This window comes from Odocoileus virginianus, chromosome 9 (assembly GCF_023699985.2).
Source record: "Odocoileus virginianus isolate 20LAN1187 ecotype Illinois chromosome 9, Ovbor_1.2, whole genome shotgun sequence".
Classification (NCBI taxonomy): Eukaryota; Metazoa; Chordata; class Mammalia; order Artiodactyla; family Cervidae; genus Odocoileus; species Odocoileus virginianus.
The window spans coordinates 54,848,701-54,869,223 of record NC_069682.1 but is presented as its reverse complement, the minus strand read 5'-3'; the positions used below and the strand labels follow the sequence as shown (position 1 = coordinate 54,869,223).

The 20,523-nt window shown below is 47.4% G+C and overlaps 1 non-coding gene across 1 annotated transcript; it reads right to left on the bottom strand.

The window, feature by feature from the left end:
* Positions 1-2,760: 2,760 nt before the first annotated feature.
* LOC139036858 (U2 spliceosomal RNA) lies at positions 2,761-2,952 on the bottom strand. Its single transcript, XR_011489720.1, has one exon. It is a non-coding gene; the product is annotated as a U2 spliceosomal RNA (small nuclear RNA).
* Positions 2,953-20,523: the final 17,571 nt, after the last annotated feature.

The following is a 20,523-nucleotide window of genomic DNA, read 5'->3' as shown; positions in this document are numbered from 1 at the left end:
AGTGTCAAATGAAAGCTGTAGTCACAATTCCCCCACCTGCCAGGTAGTTACCGTAATGGGATTTGCTAACCTGAGCTGAAAGAATGACATTATTTCTTCTAATTCTTTATTTCTCTCCAAAGATCACTGCTTGCAGATGTGCTGTACAGTTAAGTTTTTTGGCCTTTGGTCTCATGTAATGGGTATCTTTTTGGCTTTAGGGTCACAAAGATCTGAGATTAAATCCCTCTTTTGCCATTTACACTGTGGTCATAAGAAAAGTGACTTAGCGTCTCAAACTCTGTATCTTCTTCTATAAAATGGGGGGAAATGATACTCACTATTCTGTTGGTTGCAAACTGGCTTCATTAAAGAAAAGGAGACTTATTGATTCAAAGAAATGTGAAACGCAGGGACAGTTTCAGGTTTGGTTGCATCCAGTAGCATTAGTGGTGTCATAAGGCATGTGAACTCTCCTCTCCCCCTCATTCTCCATCTCTGACATGTGTTTTTCACTGGGCACTGGCTGCTGTCAGAGAGGAGAGACTTTGCTTCTCTCCTCTTAAGTGACTGGGGAATGTGAATTGAACTGACAAAAGATAGATTGCAGGAGAAAAAGTAGATACATGTTAGTTGATATTAACATTTTAACATGGCCTGGGAGCTTCATAGAAAGAAGTGAAAACCCTAAAGAAACAGGCCTGAGAGCATGTACCCCATTTTGACAAACAATACATAGTGAAGATGCAGAAAGGGACAATTCTCCAAGGCATGTGGGTGATCTCTAGAAGATGTGAAAGGCAATGAAATGGATTCTCCACCAGAGCCTCCAGCCAACACTTTAATCATAGCCCAATAAGACTGGCTTCAGATTTCTGGCTTTCAGAACTAGAAGATAATAAATTCATTTTTTTTTCTTTTAAGGCTGTAGCCAGAGTACATGAATATAGCAACTTTAGGGGCACTGGGCAAGTTGATTATCTTCCATAACTTCTCTTTTTATTTGCTAATTCCTAGCATATTAAAAAGCAGAGACATTACTTTGCCAACAAAGGTCTGTCTAGTCAAGGCTATGGTTTTTCCAGTGGTCATGTATGGATGTGAGAGTTGGACTGTGAAGAAAGCTGAGCGCTGAAGAATTGATGCTTTTGAACTGTGGTGTTGGAGAAGACTCTTGAGAATCCCTTGGACTGCAAGGAGATCCAACCAGTCCATCCTAAAGGAGATCAGTCCTGGGTGTTCATCGGAAGGACTGATGCTGAAGCTGAAACTCCAATACTTTGGCCACCTCATGCGAAGAGTTGATTCATTGGAAAAGACCCTGATGCTGGAAAAGATTGAGGGCAGGAGAAGGGGATGATGGAGGATGAGATGGTTGGATGGCATCACTGACTCAATGGACATGAGTTTGAGTAGACTCCGGGAGTTGGTGATGGACAGGGAGGCCTGGCGTGCTGCGATTCATGGGGTCGCAAAGAGTCGGACACGGCTGAGCGACTGAACTGAACTAAACTGAGTATGTTCTGAGGAAACTGAGCGTACCCACTTACAGCTCTTGAACATGCCATGACAGCTAGTTGGCACTAAAGCTGTCCTTTTGACTTGAACATAGGACAGAAAAAAACAAAACGAACAAACAAAAACTTGTATGTAAAACAGGAAGTTGGTCCCTGGAAAAAGAAATTGAATTTGAACAAAGGAAGTTTGAGCTTCACTTAGAACTGTAAAACCATGATATTCCAACACTCTCCTTCCATCAACATCTGTGAAATGTACACACAGGAGGATACGTAGTCTACTGTTTTACATTTCAAATTTGACCACAGGCTGTCAGAGGTAAATCAAGCACTTCCATTGCTGGCATTTTTCAAAAAATCAATTATGCATTGACATCTCCATGAGTATAGGCATGGGATTATTTATAGCCACCACTTGAGGTTGAGACGTGGTGAGAATCTGGCCCTGAGCACAGTACAGAAATCCATATTCAGGTGGCTGAGAAATAAAGTCTGCAAGAGTTCTGGAAGCTCTCTGGGCTGTCGGGGTCTATCACAGGCTTCCTGGTGACAGCAGTGCCAGGGCCATATTGGAGCATCCCCACCTGGCGAGACCATTTCTCTTCCTCTTTCTATTCACTGATCTATGGTTAGCTTTCTGTCCTGGGACAGAAGGGCTTGGAGTTTTTAGGGATTTCCTCAACAGTATAACCCCAGCATCTGTCAGGCAAGATTCTGCTTGTCAATATCAGAGTCCGAGTGATGGCTTAAAAACAGTCTGTGCTGGCTTATGACATTTAAGGCATAAATTAAATCATAACTGAGCGCTTTGCTGACAGCATGTGATGACAGGTGCTGTGAATAAGTTGGCACAGGGGCCACTGTCCTATGTAGCAATTGTCAGTCATGACCACTCCTCCACCCCCTCCCACTCCTGGGGATGCCGTGTCTACCCAGGGTGGGGCTCCCCAGGGTGGGGCCCCAGGGTGGGAACCGGCTCCTGCACACCTCCTGCTCCCCCGACTCCACCCCACCATCAGCGCCACCATCACCATCACCCCACCATCAGTGCCTGCCTCCCACCAGTTGCCAGAGCACTCCCTGAAACAGCAGCTTAGCATGGACACCTGAAAACTGAGCAGAGGCCCTGGAGAAAAGAAATTACAAGTGATGTTTGGAAACCCAAATGTATCAAAATGGTCATTCTGGGAAATTTCAGAACTTTGTTGGACGTCCTCATATTTATATTGTGGTCTATAGTAGTTTTTTTTTTTTTCCTCCCCCGAGGGGGTGCACCGTTCCTGGAAGTACTGCAATACCAGGTCGATGCGTGGAGTGGACAGAGCAAGCTCCTTATTCCAACTCCCAGCTCCAAAAATCCATTTAATACATTGTCCTCGGATAGAGGTCGTATCAGATATTAAGCTGATAAGAACAGATACTACACTTGATCTTAGCCAAAAGGCCGAGAAGTGATTTTTTTTTTTTTTTACAAATTTTTGTATAGTGCAAGTAGCCTAAACTTTAGGGCTTTCTAGAATGTTTTCTGGGGCAGAGAAACCCCAAACCCAGATCCTCCATCCCCTCCATCCTGTTGCCAGGACGACCGTCTCCTTGGAAATGCTTGGTATTCTAGCGCTCGTCCCTCTTGGCTCCAGGGCTGGCTTTTGACCTTGCAGTTTTCTGTTGCCGTCCTTCAGGTCCAACTCAATAGCTCCCTTTTCTGAGTGTGCTTGGAGAATTTCCTGATTAAAGTTGGCCTGCCCCCTGGCCTGCCCCCACTTACCCTGCTGGTTTCCCCCCTGCACAGTCGGAAACGACCCTGGTCAAATCTGCCTGTCCGCTGTCTCGCACAGGAAGAAGTCATACCCCCTGTGGGCAGGGATCCCATTCGGTTTTCTCACCGTGAGGGTCCCTGAAGCCTGGCAAAGCACCTGGTGCAGGGAGTGAGCTCTGTGGGCATGTGGGGAGTGATATGAATGGATATTGAAATCAAACATGCTCATGTGCCCTTGGCAACTTCTGTTCCCAACTCCAATCGACACTCCCTGCCCCGAACATTCACAGCACAATGACTTAGGAAGAGTTGTGACAGCTGTCACAGCATGTTACTGTCACCGTGGGCCAGGTTTCACCCTGGGCCACACAGAACCCCAACAGTCCCCACCCTCATCCTGGAGCCCACTGGCCACAGAAGCTTCATCTCTGCATGCTGCGAGCTTTCTGGAGGACAGGTGGAGAAGGGCTGGCCGGGGTTACTTCTGTCACCATCTCTACTACCTATCCACCACCCCCCCCCCCCCACTCCCCAGCCCACTTATGACAGCTGGAGTGAACTAAGAGGGACTTGTGCAATGGTTTCCAAGAACTGGAACATTCTGAGCAGAGCAGTTTAGCACTGCCATTAGACTAATAGTGAGACTCTCTCTATACTGGCCACAAGATCCTGGCAGATACTGACACTAACTACCCGAGGCAACCAACAGACCAGCATCAGACGCACACCGTCTAGGGGTGGGGGCCACAGTGCCAGACAGTATGCCAAGCATTTTGCACCGGCTGGTTTATTTTTTGATTCACGCCCCATTGAAGGGGCTATTCTTATTTCCTCTCTTTACATTTTAAGAAGTGAACCTTACAGAGGTCAAGAGTCTTCACATGGCTGGAAGCAGAGAGGACGTGAGGACAGGGTTTAAATTCAGCTCCCTCGTGTCCAGGTTAGAAACTGCTGCTCTGCGTCTTGCAGCTCTGCATTTCCTGAAAGAGAATGTGAAAGTGTTAGTCGCTCAGTCATGTCCAACTCTTTGTGACCCCATGGGCTATAGCTTGCCAGGCTCCTCTGTCCATGGAGATCTCCAGGCAAGAAATACTGGAGTGGATTGCCATTCCCTTCTCCAAGGGATCTTCCCGACCCAGGGATTGAACCCAGGTCTCCTGCATCGCAGGCAGATTCTGAGCTCTGGGAAATTCTAGGGCTGGGGGAAATAACCCCTCTCTGACATCTGTAGCGGGCTTTGCAAAACACAGCCAAGAGGAAAGAATTTTCTTATTTCAAAGCTTCCTATTTATTAATAACATAACTAATGGAGAAGAGGCAGGGAGCGTGAATGTGGATGGAGAGACCCTCAGACTCCAGGCTTTGAGGGCACAGTGCCGTCTTTTTCTCTGCACTATTTTCTTCATATTTACTTGGCTGTGCCCCATTTTAGTTGTGGCATTCTGGATCTTTGGTTGTGACACGTGAACTCTTAGCTGTAGCATGTGAGATCTAGCTCCTTGACCAGGACTATGGAACCCAGGATCCCTACTTTGGTAGCACGGAGTCTTAGCCACTGGACCACCAGGGAAGTCCCCACAGTGCAGTTTTATTAACTGGGCAGCTTTATTAACTGACTCTGCCTGAGCTCAAAGCTAAGCAGTCTTTGTCTCCACTTGTCCTCCCCTGGGAGAAGGAAGCAGAGGGTTTGGTGTAGGAGAGGCAACAAGAAGTTACCATCCCAGACCTCCAGATTCTGGTCCAAAACATTTCCTTGGCTCTTGCTGTCTAAAGCCTACTGATGTGGAGTGAGCCTTCTTCCTCCCTTCACCTGAGCAGTTTGGGGGTTCCTTTTTGGGGAGAGGATGTTGTATACAGATCTACCTTGTGGGATCATGTGTAGATGAGTTAAAGGAGAGCACGCGCAATAGAAACACAAGGTAAGCCATAAAGTAACTTTACTATTTTTAGAAGCCACATTATAAAAAGTGAAAAAAGTTAAATTTTTTAAATCGTGGCAAAAAATATATAACATAAATTTACCACCTTGACCCTATTAAGCATATAGTTCAGTAGTGTTCAGTATATATTATTGTGCAACAGATTGAGGTGACATTCATTTTAATCTTACAGTTTATGTAAGCTTATGTATCGCAAGTATTACCATTTTGACATGTAATCAATATAAAATTATTAATGAAATTTTTTAAAAGTTTTAAAATTATGTCTTTAAAATCTGATGTGTACTTTTTATACTTACAGCACATCTCAATTTAGGCACTAAATTTTCCATGGAAATACCTGATCTCTATTTAGACCTTGTAAAATCTACAGTTGAAAAAGCAAGTGGTTCCAAGCAAACTTAAAAGTTTTCTAACAATGGAATTGTCAGTTTTCAGACTGAAATGAAATAACATTAAAAATCCAGTTGCTCCGTCACACGAGCCTCACGTCAACTGCTCAAGAGCCACGTGTGGCTAGTGCCAGTCAAGGGCTTCTAAGAGAGTGCTTTGGAAGCAGTAGCGTTATTACTCTTCGGAATAGCAGATGGGAGGAAATGGGAAGTTTCTTGACCTTGAGCAGGACAATGACCGCACTCATCCTCAGAGCTGACTGATGGCTCCTGTTCCCCACCAGAGCATCAGCCCGCCCACCCCACCCTGGACAAGAGGCACTCTCTCAGCTCTGAATTTTTCCAGACACACACCAGGAGTGGCTTCTGCATGAAGCTGCTGACCCAGGTTAGTGAGGAAATTGGACTGGAAGGAGAAAAAAAAAAAAGACTTCAGCCCCCCAATTCAGAATCACGCCACTTATTTTATCACTGGAAGATCATTTCAACAACTTCCTCCAGGAAATTGCAAAGGGAAGTCATTATCCAAAAATGGGGAAGAGATGAGCGTCCACGTGAAGCACAGATGCAGTGTGTGGGCAGGCTGGGGGCAGGGGCAGGGTTTCCTGGGTCATTTAACCAGAGTCCTATTTTTAAAGTTTCTTTTTCCACAATTATTTGTTGACCCTAATTGTTCCCATGCCCATGAGATGCAGCCCTGGACTTCCTCCTGCAGGCCAGCCTGAGGGTTGGGGTGGGGGGGGGCTACCTCTAATTGCTTGTGTCCTGCCTTCTCCCGAGTCTCCAGGGCAGGCGGGCCTATTCCCACATATGCTTCCAGAACCATCTTAATAGAGGACAGCAGTGCCCAGCTGACGACATATGTTTAGCCGCTTGCCGAGGTCGGCCAAGCGTGCAATATCACGTTACATGAATGGGAAGGTCAGTCCCAAACAAGCTGCTTTTTACAAGCTCTGGCTTAAGGATTTGCTGCTAAATAGGGCTTACTTGTGGGGGTGGGTGGGTAATGGGCTTCTTGTGGAGCCTCGTTCTCTGCGTTTTGCATTGATTAGAAAGTTTCTGGTCTCCCAGGACAATGCTCCGTTTTTAAAAAACGCCTTTGCAGCCACAGGGATTCCTGGACCCAGGTCAACATCTGGGCCTGGAGCAGAGAAAATGGGGGTTCAGGTCTTCTGACGTCTGGGGAAAGCCGTGCTGTGGCCAGTGTCAGGGGCAGGGGGAGCCACGGGCCTCTGCTCACTGGCCCAGGCACTTATGCTCCATTAACTCTGCCCAGGCCCCAGGGACAGATGGAGGTGAAGGAGAGAGAGAGAGAGGGAGGGAGAGGGGGCAGGGAGCTGTGACTTTTGTCACCTGGCCAGCTCCCAGAGGGAGGGACGAGAGGGCTGCCACTCACCTACTGGGGCCCTACAGCCTGCCCGGCCCATGAAATGCACCTGCACAAACTCAGCTCCAGAAACCACCAGGGAGAACAGGCAAGCCCTGCCTGGAACCTGAGCAGTCAGCCAAGGGCATGGAGAATATTCCAGACGTAAATTAGAATGGCATTCAGGAGGACTTCCCTGCTGGTCCAGGAGCTAGGACTCCACGCTATCAGTGCAGGGGGCTCAGGTTCCATCTCACGTGCTACAACGAAGAGCTGGCATAGCCGAATAGAATAAACTAAAAAAAAATTTTTTTAAATGGTATTTCACTGATGCTCCAGTGGCTAAGACACTGTACTCCCAATGCAGGGGAACCAGGTTTGATCCCTGGTCAGGGAACTAGATTCCACATGTTGCAACTAGGTCCTGGTACAGCCAAATAAATAAATATTTTAAAATAAATAAATGAAATTTTAAAAATGGTATCCAGAGTTCCTTTTCAGTAATAATGAAGACGAGAGCCTGCCCTGAGCTCCGTCTGTGGCCGAGTGCCTTGCAGAATGCCTCACTAGGACAAGCTGTTCTCATCCTCTCTACTGCCCCGTAAGGTCAGCACTGCTACTACACTCATGGCAGAGCTGGGGAATGGGGGCAGGAATAACAACACAAATAACAACACAAATAGCAAAAATAAGGTTTCCTCTAGCCAAGGTTCCTTCCTTTTTTCCTTTAGATGATAAAGAGGCTTCTTAAAAAAGCTAACAATACAAAATCAAGGTAAGACTTAAAAGTACCCTGAGTCTGTGCCTTGTTCCTGTCCTCATGCCACTGACCATGTGGTGACTATCATGTGTGCAAGCGGCATTTTCAGTAGCACATCTCTTTTTTTGTTGTTAATATTCATTGATTTACTTTGGTTGTGTGGGGTCTTCTTTGCTGCATGCGGGCTTTCTCTAGTTGCAGTGAAGCGGGGCTACTCTCCAGTTGTGGCATCCAGGCTTCTCGTTGTGGTGGCTTCCCTTGTTGCAGAGCACAGGCTCTAGAGTGTGTGGCCCCAACAGTTGTGGTGCACAGGCTTAGTTGCCCCGTGGCATGTGGGATCTTCTCGAATTAGGGATCGAACCCATGTCCTCTGCATTGGTAGAAGGATTCTCAACCACTGAACCACCAGGGAAGTCCAGTAAGACATCTTTTATTCATTCAACAAACATTCATTGAGCATTCGGGACATGTCAGGGATTATGTTAAGGGTGTAGGGAAGGGGTTCTTCACCTTGGCACTGCTGACATTTGGGACTGAATAATTTTCTGTTGTGGGGTCTGTGCACTATAGGGTGTTTGGCGGTATCCTTGGCCTAGGGGATGGATGGCCAATACCATCCACCCCCTAATAATCATAACCCAAAATGTCTCCAGGCATTGTCACACATCCCCTTGGGGCTGAAAGCACCCCGATGAGAACCTCTGGTCTAGATAGATGTGGCTGCTTGTGGTTCTTTGCTTGGTCTTCTCCTTAGCACGACATAGTGGCATCTGGACATTTCATTTTCAACTTTCAAAATTTAAAATAGCTAAATTATGCATATGGTACAAATTCTAAAAGTGCAAAAAAAGTGACGTTGGGAGCAGTTAGTTTCCTCTCATCCCTGTTTTTCAGTCATGTAATGGGCCCCATCCCAGAGGCAACCACTATTACTAGTGGGTGGACCCCAATGAAACTGTTGATATTTATCTGTTTCTCACCAGCAAAAAAATGGGCATTTCATGTGATTCAATGTGTAATTGCAAGTTTCTTGTTCAGAGACACTGTGCATATATAAATATTCACAGAAGTAAACTCTTTCTATTTCTTTTTTAATATAAATGATAGCATGTTACATGCACTTATTTCACTCAACAATGTATCATGAAGATACCCTTTCCCTATATTAAAAAAAGAAAAAAGAGTCTTGCTCTCTTTTTAACAGCCACAGAGTATTCTGTTGAGTGGATGTTTCCTTATCTGTTTAACCAGCCCCCACAGATACACAATTAGATTGTTTCCAGTCTCTTGCTACCAGGAACAATGCTGCCAAGTCTACCTTTGTGCAGACATTCTGTCTCACAAGTGGGGGTGTATTTGTAGGATAAATTATTCAGGGTGGGATAGCTGTGCCAAAGGATGTGTGTCTTTTTAATTAAGAAATCTATTGCCTAATTGTCCTCCATAGAAGTTGCATCAGTTCATACCCCAACTAGCCTGACAGGGGTCCAATTTGACACTGTGCCTGATTTTCAAGCCCACAGAGCAGTGAATGTTCGTCGCGGCTCAGGCAGGAGCACCGATGCCAGGGGCAGTCTGGGAGATGCAGATGCTCTTGATGAGATGCCAGATCCAGCTGTATCTCCTCCAAAGAAACAGATAAGGACAGAGCAGTCCCCTTCTCTGTGAGCAGCCTCCCAGCCTGGAAGGTGGTGGGTGGAGGAGGGGAAGGAGGAGCTCCATTAGCTGGAGTGGAAATGCTTCCCTCATCTCCAGCTCTGCCTGCTCCTGAGCCAAGAGGCTAGTTAAGGGTTGGGAGGCGGGGAGCATTCGGCCTCAGACCCCCTTCACAAAGCATTAGGTAGAAGACATCATTGACACCTGTATCTTCATTTGTAACAAAAGTGCTGTTGTTCAGTTGCTGAGTCTGCGCGGCCTCATGGACTGCAGCACGCCAGGCTTCCCTGTCCTGCACTGCCTCCCTGAATTTGTTCAAACTCATGTCCATTGAGTTGGAGATGCCAACCATCTCATCCTTTGTCGCCCCCTTCTCCTCCTGCCATCAATCTTTCTTAGCATCATGGTCTTTTCCAATGAGTCGGCTCTTCACATCATGTGGTCAAAGTATTGGAGCTTCAGCTATGGCATCAGTCCTTCCAATAAATATTCAGGATTGGTTTCCTTTAGGATTGACTGGTTTGATCTCCTTGCAGTTCAAGGGACACTCAAGAGTCTTCTTCATCACCACAGTTTGAAAGCATCAATTCTTTGGTGCTCAGCCTCCTTTACAGTCCAACTCTCACATCTGTACATGACTACTGGAAAAACCATAGCTTTGACTAGATGGACCTTTGTTGGCAAAGTGATATCTCTGCCCTTTAATATGCTGTCAACGTTTGTCGAAGATTTTCTTCCAAGATGCAAGCATCTTTTTATTTCATGGCTGCAGTCACCATCCATAGTGGTTTTGGAGCCCAAGAAAAGAAAATCTGTCACTACTTCTACTTTTTCCCCTTCTATTTGCCATGAAGTGATGGGACCAGAAATGCTGAGGTTAAGCCAGTATTTTTACTCTCCTCTTTCACCTTCATCAAGAGGCTCTTTAGTTCCTCTTTACTTGCTGCAATTCGAGTGGTATCATCTGCATATCTGAGGTTGATGACAAAAGTTTGTGTCACCAATTGACCATCATTGACCCAGGAAGGGGTGCTTGTCTACCAGGATGGCACACCATATGGTCAGCAGTACTAGGCTAGGGATGGACCACCCAGTGGCTGGTCTTGGGAATCAGTTTGGCAAGTTTAAATTTTTTTCTTGGATTTCCCTGTTTAGGACTCTGGGTGTCCACTGCAAGGGGCATTGGTTTGATCCCTAGTTGAGGAGCTGAGATCCCCTCATGCTGCATGGCGTGACCAAATTTTAAAAAATCTTAAATTCTTTGACACTCTCTATGCAGAAGGAGAAGTCTGATTCCCCCCACTTGAGTGTGGGCTGGCCTCAGTGGTGAAATGATGGTTTGTGTCTTCTGAGACTCATGCAAAGTCACATTCCCAACCCTCTTCCTCCTGGGTTGCCTGCTCTGGGGGAGGCCAGCTGCAATGTTGGGAGGCCACTCAAGCAGCCTGTAGAGAGGCCCTCATGGGGAGGACTGGAGACTACTCACCACCCACCAACACCAACTTGTCAGCCGTGGGAGCGAGCCACCTTGAAACCAGTTCCCCAGCCCCCCTCAAGCCTTTGGCTAGTACTGCTTTGGCCATCTTTTTACCTGGAGGCTCAGATGGTTAGGAATCTGCCTGCAGTGTAGGAAATCTGGGTTCGATCCCTGGATCAGGAAGATCCCCTGGAGAAGGAAATGGAAACCCACTCTAGTATTCTTGCCTGGAGAATTCCATGGACAGAGGAGCCTGGGCTACGGTCCATGAGGTCACAAAGAGTCAGACACAACTGAGCGACTAACACAGTTTCAGATAATGAGATAAAACCCAAGTAGGTAATGAATGTCTGTTCCCAGGATGGTCAACTCTGTGACGAGCCCTGTTTATCTGCACCATTTTTCTCTGCTCTGTGTCTCCCATCCCTGCAAGGAGGCAGAAGACCTTTTCAAACCAGGATGAATGGTACAGAGAGATTCTTAAATCTTCCATGAGGTTAGCATAGAAGCAAGGCGTCCAGTTACAGATCAGTAGCATTCAGTATGATGTACTCCCCAACTTCCCAGTAACCTTCCACTGTGGGTCCATAGGACATTCTGTAACCTCCCAATCCAGGGGTTGCACCCAGGTCTCCCACATTGCAAGCAGATTCTTTACTAGCTGAGCCAAAGGAAAGCCCAAGAATACTGGAGTGGGTAACCTATCCCTTCTCCAGCAGATCTTCCTGACCCAGGAATTGAACCGGGGTTTCTGCACTGCAGGTGGATTCTTTACCAATTGAGCTATCAGGGAAGCTCATACTGTAACCTCACTCATCCTCAACTGTTTCATTTGCAAAATGGGTTGATAATCAAAGACATAGAGTGGGCCCAGAGAGTCTCCAGAAGTCCCTTCAAGCATTGAGCCCCAGATGTCTGTAAACCTTAACTCACTCATCCTCCATGCATGCATCCATCCACTCAGCAAACTTGGGTTATATCCCTAACTGTGTCCCAGGTACCATGCAAGGTGCCAGGGATATGAATGAGAACAAATCAATATCACTAGGGTCAAGGGAAGCACAGCCAGTGGGAGAGACAGATGGACAGGTTGACAGGTACCACATGATATCAGGGGGATGTGACAGGGCTGTGGAGATGCAGAGACACACAGGAGTGACTCCCGAGTGGGCCATGTGCACCTGCATCAGGCACAGGGTGCTAGCTTTCTGCTTCTCAACAAAGGGTAGAATTGAATTCAGAAAGGCACAGGTTGTTAAAACAAATGTCCTGGGCCTCTCTGGTGGCTCAGTGGTAAAGAATCTGCCTGCCAGTGCAGGAGACGTGAGTTCGATCCCTGGTCCGAGAGGATCCGAGGAGAAACTAAGCCCCTGTGTGACAGCTGCTGAGCTGCTGCTCTCAGCCTGGGAGCTGCAGCTACAGAGCTCGTGTGTCAAAACTATTGAGGCCCCGTGCCTAGAGCCTAGAGCCCAGAGCCTGTGCTCTGCAACAAGAGAAGCCACTGCGATGAGAAGCCCACGGGCTGCAACTAGAGTAAAGTCCACACGCAGCAGTGAAGACCCAGCACGGTCATAAATATATAATTAATAAGACAGATGTTCTGACACCCTGTTTGGACACATGCACTGTATATAGCCCAAGGCATAGAGGTCCATTTACTCTTGGAACTTGCCACATTCCTTCCTGCCCCAGGACCTTTGTATGTGATGCTTACCCTCTGCCAAGATCACTCCCACCTCACCCCCTTCTCCCAGTTCAAGCAGTGATGAGCTCCTAGTCACCCTTCAGGTCTCTGTTCAAATGCTTCCCTCCAGGGGATGCACATCTTTCCCTGCATTCTCTATTCAGCACCGTTTGTTCCCTTCATAGCACTTTTCTTTTTTTTCTTTGTGTATATACATATATATATATATATATATATATATGTATGTATGTATTTGACTGCATCAGGTTTCAGTTTCAGCATGTGAGATCTAGTTCCCTGAGCACAGAGTCTTAGTCACTAGACCGCCAGGGAAGTGCATTTATGGCACTTTTCACAACTGTAATTGTACTGTTTTATTAGTACCCCCCACCATGTTCCCCATTAGAATGTAGGTTCCACCCATGAGGTAGGGATTGTGTCTTGGGCACCAATTGTAATCTCAGGAGCAAAATGTATTCAGTATCGAAAAAAGTGTCTGGTGAAATAACGAATGAGTGTATTAGTCACTATATATTCTTGATCTCGTTTAATCTTCACATCAGACTTTCAAGGAACTGTTGGCCTCATGATCGCCTCATTACCCTACACCATACCCAGACGCCCATGCATGACTCTCCCTTCCTGGGGAGTCAGATCTACCCATTTTGTGCTCAGAGAGGGTGGTGTCTCTCTGACCCTGCCCAGGATGTGAAGTGAGGATGCTTAAGATGCGGACTCTGGTTTAGCCTGGTCTGGGGTGGGGCGCCAGACCCTGCACATCTACTGAGTTTTTGGGTGAGGTGGATGCTGCAGTCTCTGGACCTCTCCTTGAGTCACAAGATCCTAAGGAGTTTCTGGGAAGAGTTTAACTCCTGATAGAAAGAGACCCACAGGAGTTCCCTGGTGGTCCAATGGTTAAGACTCTGTGCTTCTGCTGCGGTGGGTATGGGTTTGATTCTTGGTCAGGGAACCAAGATGCCACATACTGCAGTGTGGCCAAAAAAAGAAAGAGACCCCCAAAGAGGAGCTGTATTTTCTGTTGTTATGCTGGCACATGCTTTTGGAATCTGCTGCAGCAACTGTGATTGGCCACAGCTGGCCACTTGGGACAAAACCAGCCCAAGGAGAGAGGGGGAGAGAGGAAGGTTCGCAACACCCTGGGCTCTGGGCTTTGCGTGACATTGCAAAGCTCCTAAACAACCCCAGAATGGCTCATATGGGACAGTAAATGATGGCTGCTTTTTTTAAAGCCAAATCAAATTTGGGAGTCTTTTACTTGCAGCCCAGAGCATAGTGACTGATGCTATAAATGGACAGGCTGGTGTAGAGCAAAAAGGAGCAACTGTGGGACTCCACCGTTCTGGGTACTTATCCCTGCCCCCTAGTGGCACTGATCAACTTCACCAAGCTTCAGTTTCCTTGTCTATACAAAGGTGGTTGGTCTTTTTTCTTTTTTTGCTGTGTTGGGTCTTTGTTGCAGTGCACAGGCTTCGTGGATTTAGCTGCCCCAAGGCATATAGGATCTTAGTTCCCCAACCAGGAATCAAACCTGGGTCCCCTGCATTGGAAGGTGGATTCTTAACCATTGGACCACCAGTGAAAGTGATAGTCGCTCAGTTGTGTCTGACTCTTTGCGACCCCATGGACTATAGCCCACCAGGCTCCTCTGTCCATGGAATTCTCCAGGCAAAAATACTGGAATGGGTAGCCATTCCCTCTTCCAGAGGATCTTCCTGACCCGGGGATAGAACTCTGGTCTCTTCCATTGCCTGCAGATTCTTTACTGTCTGAGCTACCTGGGAAGCACTGGACCACCAGTGAAGTTCCCAAAGCGTTGCTTTGACCATCAGTAAAGGATGTACATTTTCTAGAATCCTCTAGCACAGTACTGTCCAATAGAAATAAAATGCAAACCACACATATAATTTTAACTTTCCTAATAGCCATATTCAAAATGTAGAAAGAAACAGGTAACATTAATCTTAATAATATAATTTATTTAACACAAGATATTTCAACATGTAGTCAATAAAAAAATTGATATTTAACATTTTTGGGTTACAAGGTTTTTGAACTCTGGTGTGTATTTTATACTACAGTGTATCTCAATTCAGACCAGTCGCATTTCAAGAGCCACTTGTGGCTAGTGGCTGCAGTATTAGCTTAATTGTGACACAAGACTAGACTCACAATATTGTGGCAAAGTGGGATGACTTCATGTTGCTCTTCATATGGGCAATGGAAAGGAAGAGACTGAATTTCTAAACACAGTAATTCCCATGATGGAAGTTGACCGGTGATGGAGCTCTGCTGCTTTGGATCAATTCTTAAAATCATGGGCGTCTACTCAACTATGCATGGTCTGCATAGAAAATCAGCAATGGGAAGAAGACAAATGCTAACACAGCATTTCTCAGCAGCATCACCTGGGACCAAGGCAGTGACTCAGCCAAAGGATTTTTTAATAAATGACTGCATGAATTATATTTAGGGAGTTTCTGATTCCTTCCTGCCTCTTCAGTACTCTTCCATGGTTCCCTTCTTTCTTTTGGGTAAATGTTGGGCTCCTGGGGCTTCTAAACTCTCCCAGAGCCTGAACACATTTCCCTTTATGTAGCTCAGTCTTCCCTTTTTTCTGTTTAAGTCCAGGCAGCCTCAGGCCAGGTCTGTGGGTCGACAGGAAGGAGGAAGAAGAGGTACACAATGGCGCTTAAACTGAGGTCTTGGGCAAGAGTGGGTGGAGCCAGGCTGGCTGAGATCTCAGCCATCCGCAGTAACATGTCACAGTCCTGATGCTCACAGAGCGTGTTCATACATGTTATCTCACTTGGTTTCTGCAACAGCTCTATGAGGTAACGAGGTGGATGTTCATTGTTTTTGTCTGCCTTGCATTATTTTCTCATTTCTGGTAAGGGAACCCCTTCCCCCACTTCCTTCAGGAGTTTGCTCTCTGCACTTTCCCAGTGTGGTTCTGATAGGCATTGCCAATCACAGAACCCACTCCTCACTCTGTTCCCCAGGGAGGCTCATGACCCAGGTCAGGCCAAACCTACTGCCCCCTTCCCTATGCAGTGACTGACACTGGGAGTGAGGCATGTGTCATGAGTCTGGCCAATCAGAGCATTTTCTGAGATCCTTTAAAAACTATATATATATATATATATATATATATACATATATATATATAATTATTTGTCTATGTCAGGTTTCATTGTAGCATGCAATTTCTTTTAGTTGTTACATGTGGGATCTAGTTCCCTGACTAGGGACTGAACCCAGACCCCCTGCATTATGAATGCAGAATTTTAGCCACTGGACCACCAGGAAAGTTCCCTCTGGGTCCTTTATATACTGATCTGAGCCTGGTTAAGCTGTGAGGATATAAGAGTGACATTTGTCATCATCAAGTCTTGAGGCAAGTGGAAGAAGTCTCTTACAGAAGGAGAACATGAGGCCAACTTGCAAGAGAAGAAGAGATGAGAGAGCGAATGGAAGTGGAAAAGAGGAAGTGACAGCTTCTTGGAACCCCTAGAACCAGCTACACCTGAAGCTGGCACCACCATTTATTTTCTTTCATGTCATGAAGCTTCCTGGGATCTTTTACTTCAACCAGTTGGACTTGGAGTTCTGTCACATGCAATTAAAATAGTTCCAACTAATAATAGTAAAGAATAACCCCTCCATTCCACGGGTGACAACACTGAGGCAAAAAGAGGCTAAATAATGACCCCAGGCCACTTAGGATGCACACCCAGGATTTGAGTCCACTCACTGGGCTTTTTCATCCCGTGCTTTCTGCTCCAACCCCTACCACACTTAGTCTGTATTAGTTTCCTATGGATGCTGTAACAAATTGCCACAAATCTAGTGGCTTAGAACAGAAATATATTCTTTCACAGTATGTGGAAGCCAGAAAACAGGACTAATCCACTGGGCTGAAATCAAGGAGCTTACTCCCTCAGGATGCTCGAGGGGGGAGCCTGTTCCTTGCTCTTGCAGCGCTGACAGCTACGGGCGCTCCTTGGTTTGTGATACATCCTTCCAGGCTCTGCCTGTCCTTGGTGGCCTCCTTCTCTCCTGCCTGTGCCTGTCTAGTCCCCCTCTGTCTCTCTTTTACTGTGATGGCATTTAGGGCCCATCTGGATAACGCTGGATGATTTCCTCATCTCAAGATCCTTAACCACATCTGTGAAGGCCCGTTTTCCCCAATAAGATAAAATGTACAGGTTCTGAGGATAAAGAGCTGGCATCTTTGGATGGCTTAATATACTGTCTGGGCTTCCTAGGATTTAGTGCATAACCATGATGAATCAGTCCTGGAGAAAAACCAGGCCAGAAACCAATCATTCAGTCTCCCCAACCAGATGGTTAGTCACTCCAGGGTCCGGTCCAGCCCCAAGTGGCCCGCAGTGGCTGGCACAGGGCAGGTGAGCATAGGAGTCAATCCCGTTTCAGTCTCCCTTCCCTGAAGGGAGCACTGAAGATTGGGTGTAGAGGAGAAACATACCTGCTGCCAAGGTATCTCTTTTTTATGAGCTCTTTCCTCAATTCTTAAGGCAATGTCTGCTGTTCACTCTAATTTTTTATTCATTAATTTATTTTTAAATTGGAAGATAACTGTTTTATCTTGTTTTCCAACACAATTGGAAGATTATTGTGTTGGTTTCTGCCATATATCAACATGATTCAGCCGTAGGTATACCTATGTTGCTGTTCACTTAATTTTGCATCTTTTGGTTGTAAGAAACCGACACCACAGCCAGCCCACACAATGGGAGTTTATTATTATGCAGAGCTTCGTGGAGGGGGGCAACTGTGGGAGACTATGTGCCTGGGTTAGAATCCCAATCCTGCCATTTCCCAGTCGTGAATCTTGAACAAGTTAGTTACCTGCTTGGAATCTACGTGGGGATGTGAATAGTACCTAAGGGCTAGGGTTACAGGACAGTGAGTGAGAACCTTGGCAACTTGGCAACTAGCACAGAGCACTCAGTAAATCTTAGGCTATTTTAATTGCCACAAGGAATCCGCATCCACCTCTCCCTTTTTGCTATAAAATTACTGTCTCGGGTTATAAATGTTAAGTAGTATTATTTCTACCTAATAGAATCTGAGGGTTATAAAATGACTCCCCTGGGTCCCTCATGGTGCCTGCATCCTCAGAATCTCAGGCTGCATACTGGCTCTGTTGCCCAGGGCCCCTGACCATCCCCAGAGCATCCTTCCAGTGTCTGCCTCCACCCCTATCTGCAGGTTCTTCTCCTTCTCAGGGGGAGAATCTGGTTTGCACTTGGCCCTGGTCTGAGCAGCTCTGGGAAGGGGAGGGTTAGTTGGGGTTGTGATTGGGGGTGGGGCTGGGGGGTGTGGTTAGAGGCTCAGACTCCAAAGGTGCAAAACTTGGTCTCTTCCCCAGGGCAGGGCCCCAGACGGGAAGTGGGGGCAGCGTAGAGCCATGCCATCTCTCATCTGTGCTTGTCCCCACCTCTGTGGCTGAATTGTCGCTGTTCCTCCACTCAAATGGTGTTACCCTTCCTCCAACCCTCTATGAAACCTCCTGATAGTTATCCTCACGACCCTTGTGGTGGTCCTTTGTGGAACATACTCTTTCATACCTACATGGGGATACAGCTTTGCAAATCCTCACTAATCTCCAGCGTCTTTCGTGTTTCTGTCCCGTTTTCTTCAACACTACAAATGAAGCATTCACTGAATTGCAGCCAATAACTGTGGAAGTGTTAGTTGCTCAGTTGTGTCAAACTCTTTGCAGCCCTGCAGGCTCCTCTGTCCATGGAATTCTCCAGGCAAGAATACCAGAGTGGGGTAGCCATTTCCTTCTCCAGTCTAATCACTGCAGAGGTGTCCTCTTTGCCAGCGACTTAAATCGTTTCACATCACACACAAGCACATACACACCCACACACGCGCCCTCAGTCTATATGGCAGGCACTTGTAAAGGTTCTATTTTAAAGATAATGATGCTGACAGTTCACATCCAAGGCCAGGCTCTGATCTGAGTGATTGACGCACAGGACAACCATGCCATGCAGCGGGTGGCATGTGGCCCCCATTGCGCACACGGGTGAATAGATCCAGGGAGCCGTGCTGGAGGCAAGATCCCAGTGTACAGCCATGCACTCCCCACCCCGGGGCTGCTCTAAAGCAGAGGCTGAGGTCTCCGGCCCTCAGCTGCCCCTGGAGCGCATCAGACCCTGCCTGGAGCGCTCCTTCTTGTGCCGTCATTCTGCTCCAGGTCCACACCTCAGAGTCCAGCCTTTATTTGTGCACCCAGAGGGCAGAGCCATCCTGGGCCCATTTTCAGTCTGGTTTGAAGAAGGGTGCTGGTCTTTATAATGCTGGAAACATTGTCCCGAATTTCAAGCAACAATTAGGGGCGCATCCTCGAAACTTCCGGTCCCCCACCCCTCCCCTGTCAGAGTCAGGACTGCTTACTGCCATCCTCTGCTGGGAGGAAGACCTGGTGGGCTCCCACAGACAGACTGCCACACGGCCTCCCGAACCTGGAGACTCCATCCTTACGCTGAGGGAGGGCTGGCGCCAGATGACACTCTGTCCCTCCTCAGACTGGTGGCCATGGGTTGAGGACGTGGGCTCCTTGAATCCTCTGCCATCACGGCAGCATCTTCCTCAAAGGGCTGGTGGAGGTCCCGTGGAAACTAGTTCTGGGCAAGCCTCTAGTGTGAACAAAAGGACAAATGGGAAGGTGGGGGTGCGGGAGGGGCGGACACAGCTGCCAACGTGGTGCTTTCGATCACTGTCTCCGGTTTGCACCTTTCTCGGTCTGCTGGTGACTTGTGGGACACAAAGAAACTCTCCAACATCTTCAGAAAAGGAGCTCTTTGGAGGTGGGCTACTCACTGCAAGAGGCCAAGTCCCAGGAGGCCAAGGTCACAGAGCTGAGAACCCTGGACAAGGTGTGTCTCCTGAGGCCCTGGGGGAGCGATGGGGCCCTTGTTGCTGTTAACTTGCTCAGTCGTGTCCGACTCTTTGTGACCTCATGGACTCTAACCCACCAGCCTCCTCTGTCCATGGAATTCTCTAGGCAAGAATATTGGAGTGGGTAGCCATTTCCTTCTTCAGGAGATCCTCCCAACCTAGGGATCGAACCTAGGTCTCCTGCATTGCAGGCAGATTCTCTACTGTCTGAGCCGTCAGGGAAGCCCTGACTTTGTAGTTATCCCCCCAGCACCTGCCCGCCCCCCACCTCCATTGAGAGTAGGTCAGGGCAAGGTTCCAATGGGTTCTCAAAACCATTTCATCACACTAGGGTAGTGTGGATGTTTAAGACAGTCTGTACCCCTGCCCCTACCCCAATCCCCTGCTTTCGGAGCCCTTTGCTCCACAGGAAAACGCTGCCCCCTCCTGGCTTAGAGGGACTGGCGCAGCCGACACATGGGTTCAGAGCAATATGAATTTCATTAAATCTCAGCAAGTGGTTCACTGAAGGCCAGAGAATAAATTAGGGAGAACGGGCTAGGTAAGACAATGCCATGGGGTGAAATGAAGATTTTAAGATACTCTCTTCACTTCATGAAATTCACACAGTCCCTTTGGGGACCCCAGGATGCTGCTGGGCACAGACTGTCGTGTACAAGAGAGATGCTCAGAACATCCCTGGGGTCAGGAGAAGGGTAACTCCGACAGATAACATGGCCTCCAGAAGTGAGCCTCTTCCTAAAGGTGGGGCCAAGGCAGAAGCCCCTGCGGCACAGAGAAGTCCTTGGGCTGGAGAGTGAAGCGGGCAGGCCTCTGTGTGGGTTCCATGCTCCTTTGTCCAGTTTCAACACCTTCTGCACCTGTGTTTTTCTGCACATAAATCAGTCCAACAAGACAAGCAGGTGTTGCTGGAGGTTTCACAACTAGCACAGAAGCTCCCCCTTTTCAGGGACCATGTCAGTGAGAAGTGACTTTTGGAAGACTCTCCAGACTTTTCTCTCCCCCTCCCCACTTAGAAAGGAGAGTCCCTTCTGCTCTCTGA